Here is a 5,272-nt window from a genome sequence, read left to right as displayed (position 1 = left end):
ATCACGGAGGGCTTCTACATCAACACCATAGCCCCTCCGATGAAGTGTGAGTAGTTTACTTCAGGCCTGCGGGTCCATAGTTATTAGCTAGATGGCTGCTTCTCTCTTTTTGGATCTCAATACAATGTTCTCCCCCTCTCTTGTGGAGAACTATTCGATGTAATCTTCTTTTTGCGGTGTGTTTGTTGAGACCGATGAATTGTGGGTTTATGATCAAGTCTATCTATGAACAATATTTAAATCCTCTCTGAATTCTTTTATGTATGATTGGTTATCTTTGCAAGTCTCTTTGAATTATCAGTTTGGTTTGGCCTACTAGATTGATCTTTCTTGCAATGGGAGAAGTGCTTAGCTTTGGGTTCAATCTTGCGGTGTCCTTTCCAAGTGACAGTAGGGGCAGCAAGGCACGTATTGTATTGTTTCCATCGAGGATAACAAGATGGAGTTTTCTTCATATTGCATGAGTCTATCCCTCTACATCATGTCATCTTGCTTAAGGCGTTACTCTGTTTATAACTTAATACTCTAGATGCATGCTGGATAGCGTTCGATGAGTGGAGTAATAGTAGTAGATGCAGGCAGGAGTCGGTCTACTTGTCTCGGACCTGATGCCTATATACATGATCATACCTAGATATTCTCATAACTATGCTCAATTCTGGTAATTGCTCAACAGTAATTTGTTCACCCACCATAGAATACTTATGCTCTCGAGAGAAGCCACTAGTGAAACATATGGCCCCCGGGTCTATCTTTATCATATTGATCTCCTACTACTTAGTTATTTCCTTTGCTATTTACTTTGCCTTTATTTTACTTTGCATCTTTATCATAAAAATACCAAAAATATTATCTTATCATATCTATCAGATCTCACTCTCGTAAGTGGCCTTACAGGGATTGACAACCCCTATTTGCGTTGGTTGCGAACATTTATTTGTTTTGTGCAGGTATGAGGGACTCGCGTGTAGCCTCCTACTGGATTGATACCTTGGCTCTAAAAAACTGAGCAAAATACTTACGCTACTTTGCTCCATCATCCCTTCCTCTTCGGGGAAAACCAACGTAGTGCTCAAGAGGTAGCAAGAAGGATTTCTGGCGCCGTTGCCGGGGAGATCTACGCAAAAGTCAACATACCAAGTACACATCACATACCCTTATCTCCCGCATTACATTATTTGCCATTTGCCTCTCATTTTCCTATCCCACACTTCACCCTTGTCGTTTTATTTGCCCTCTCTCTCTATCCTCCCTCTCTATTTGCCTCTTTTTGCCTGCTTGCTTTTTGTTTGCTTGTCGTTACAGATAGTCCTTTACCTTCTGCCTCTATATCTGAAATTAGGGAAACTATTGTCGATAATAATTCTGATGCTCCTACTAAAGAACCAACTATCTCACATACAAAAAGATTCCGTGTTGGTAGTGGTAATATTATTGGAAAAGGAGTTATTCAAGATTTCTTTACTTGTGCCGGTGCTTTACATTCTATGGGTAGTTCTATCCTTTATAGAACTAGTATTGTTGCGGACGCTATTGCCATGCTTGTAGTTTAACTTGAAAGACAATTCATGCACATGCATCCTTCCATACAAAGGATTTTTCTGGAATTTTCTAATATTGAGCATTCTTCTGTTAAGCGTGCTGCTACTATGTTTTTGGCTCATGAGTTTAGATTCATAATAAAAGAGGCCAAAGAAATCTTTGCACATTATAGGGTGGACACTTGCCGTCCTCCCATAGAGGCTATCCTTTTTGATCAAGAAGAAATAATGCATTTTCAATCTCTAGACTATGTTGCTTTCAATGAAAATCTTAGAAAAAGGGTTCCTACCAATGTTTTAGTTGACAGAATCTCTGAACTTAATGATGATTTGGCTATTCAAAATAATGAACTAGGATATTCTCTTGAATATAGGCTCACAACGTTCTGTCAAAAGAATGCTTATAATGATGAATTGGTTGTGCAATATGAAGGACCAAAGGAGGAACCCATACCTCCCAAGGTTGATCTTGGGGACTTTTGTCCCATTAAATTTAGCCCTTTTGATTACTTTTTCTTGCCTCAAAGAAAACTTGCCGCCGAACATAGAGAATATGAGATGAGTTTTAATAATCTATCTTACTATTATGGCAATACCTAGATCTATTCTTGCTTGTTATGCCTAGCTAGGGGCGTTAAACGATAGCGCTTGTTGGGAGGCAACCCAATTTTTTTTATTCCTTGATTTTTGCTCCTATTTAGTAATAAATAATTTATCTAGCCTCTGTTCTGGTTGTGTTTTTTGTGTTTAATTAGTGTTTGTGCCAAGTAGAACCGTTGGGAAGACTTGGGGAAAGTCTTGTTGAACTTGCTGTAAAAAACAGAAACTTTAGCGCTCACGAGAACTGCTGTCATTTTTATTTGGAAAGTGATATTTAGTTAATTATTTTTGAAGATGATTAACTGATAAATTACTCACATCCATCAATTTATTTTAGAATTTTTGGGGTTCCATATCTTGCGCTAGCTACAGATTACTACAGACTGTTCTGTTTTTGACAGATTCTGTTTTCCGTGTGTTGTTTGCTTATTTTGATGAATCTATGGCTAGTAAAATAGTTTATAAACCATAGAGAAGTTGGAATATAGTAGGTATAACACCAATATAAATAAATAATGAGTTCATTACAGTACCTTGAAGTGGTCTTTTGTTTTCTTTCGCTAACGGAGCTCACGAGATTTTCTACTTTAAGTTTTGTGTTGTGAAGTTTTCAAGTTTTGGGTAAAGATTTGATGGATTATGGAGCAAGGAGTGGCAAAAGCCTAAGCTTGAGGATGCCCATGGCACCCTCAAGATAATCTAAGGACACCTAAAAGCCAAAGCTTGGGGATGCCCCGGAAGGCATCCCCTCTTTCTTCTACTTCTATCGGTAACTTTACTTGGAGCTATATTTTTATTCGCCACATGATATGTGTTTTGCTTGGAGCATCTTGTATTATTTCAGTCTTTGCTTGTTAGTTTACCACAATCATCCTTGCTGTACACACCTTTTGAGAGAGCCATACATGATTTGGAATTTGTTAGAATACTCTATGTGCTTCGCTTATATCTTTTGAGTTATATAGTTTTGCTCTAGTACTTCACTTATATCTTTTAGAGCACGGTGGTGGATTTGTTTTATAGAAACTATTGATCTCTCATGCTTCACTTAGATTATTTTGAGAGTCTTAATAGCATGTTAATTTGCTTAAAATCCTAATGTGCTAGGTGTTCAAGATTAGTAAAATTTTCATAAGAGTGTTTTGAATACTAAGAGAAGTTTGATGCTTGATGATTATTTCGAGATATGGAAGTAATAATATCAAAGTCGTGCTAGTTGAGTAGTTGTGAAATTGAGAAATATTTGTTTTGAAGTTTGCAAGTCCCGTAGCATGCACGTATGGAAAACGTTATGTAACAAATTTGAAACATGAGGTGTTATTTGATTGTCTTCCTTATGAGTGGCGGTCGGGGACGAGCGATGGTATTTTCCTACCAATGTATCCCCCTAGGAGCATGCGCGTAGTACCGAGGTTTTTGATGACTTGTAGATTTTTGCAATAAGTATGTGAGTTCTTTATGACTAATGTTGAGTCCATGGACTATACGCACTCTCACCCTTCCATCCTTGCTAGCCTCTTCGGTATCGTGCATTGCCCTTTCTCACATTGAGAGTTGGCGCAAACTTCGCCGGTGCATCCAAACCCCGTGATATGATACGCTCTTTCACACATAAACCTCCTTATATCCTCCTCAAAATAGCCACCATACCTACCTATTATGGCATTTCCATAGCAATTCCGAGATATATTGCCATGCAACTTTCCATCATTCCGTTCATCATGACACATTCATTATTGTCATATTGCTTAGCATGATCATGTAGTTGACATAGTATTTGTGGCAAAGCCACCGTTCATAATTCTTTCATACATGTCACTCTTGGTCCATTTGCATATCCCGGTACACCACCGGAGGCATTCATATAGAGTCATCTTTGTTTTAGTATCGAGTTGTAATCATTGAGTTGTAAATAAATAGAAGTGTGATGATCATCATTTTCTAGAGCATTGTCCCAAGTGAGGAATAAATAAATAAAAAAAGATAAAGGCCATAAAAAAGAGAAAAGGCCCAAAGGAAAAAAGTGAAAAATGAGAGAAAAAGAGAGAAGGGACAACGTTACTATACTTTGCCACACTTGTGCTTCAATGTAGCACCATAATCTTCATGTTAGAGAGTCTCTTGTTTTGTCACTTTCATATACTAGTGGGAATTTTTCATTATAGAACTTGGCTTGTATATTCCAACAATGGGCCTCCTCAAGTGCCCTAGGTCTTCATGAGCAAGAAAGTTGGATGCACACCCACTAGTTTCTTTTGTTGAGCTTTCATACATTTATAGCTCTAGTGCATCCGTTGCATGGCAATCCCTACTCCTTGCATTAAGATCAATCGGTGGGCATATCCATAGCCCATTGATTAGCCTTGTTGATGTGAGACTTTCTCCTTTTTGTCTTCTCCACATAACCCTCATTACATTCTATTCCACTCATAGTGCTATGTCCATGGCTCGCGCTCATATATTGCATGAAAGTTTATAGGTTTGAGATTACTAAAGTATGAAACAATTGTTTGGCTTGTTATCGGGGTTGTGCATGATGAGAGCATTCTTGTGTGATGAAAATGAAACATGACTAAACAATATGATTTTGTAGGGATGAACTTTCTTTGGCCATGTTATTTTGAGAAGACAAAATTGCTTAGTTAGTATGCTTGAAGTATTATTATTTTTATGTCAATATGAACTTTTGTCTTGAATCTTTCAGATCTGAATATTCATACCACAATTAAGAAGAATTACATTAAAATTATGCCAAGTAGCACTCCGCATCAAAAATTCTGTTTTTATCATTTACCTACTCGAGGACGAGCAGGAATTAAGCTTGGGGATGCTTGATACGTCTCCAACGTATCTATAATTTTAGATTGCTCCATGCTATATTATCTACTGTTTTGGACATTATTGGGCTTTATTATCCACTTTTATATTATTTTTGGGACTAACCTATTAACCGGAGGCCCAGCCCAGAATTGCTGTTTTTTTGCCTGTTTTAGGGTTTCTAAGAAAAGGAATATCAAACGGAGTCCAAACGGAATGAAACCTCCGGGAATGTGATTTTCTCAATGAACAAGACCCGGGAGACTTGGACCCTACGTCAAGAAAGGAAACGGGAGGCCACGACGTAGGGGGCG

Source organism: Triticum dicoccoides, chromosome 7A, assembly GCF_002162155.2.
Source record: "Triticum dicoccoides isolate Atlit2015 ecotype Zavitan chromosome 7A, WEW_v2.0, whole genome shotgun sequence".
Classification (NCBI taxonomy): Eukaryota; Viridiplantae; Streptophyta; class Magnoliopsida; order Poales; family Poaceae; genus Triticum; species Triticum dicoccoides.
Note: the sequence above shows the minus strand (reverse complement) of the source record.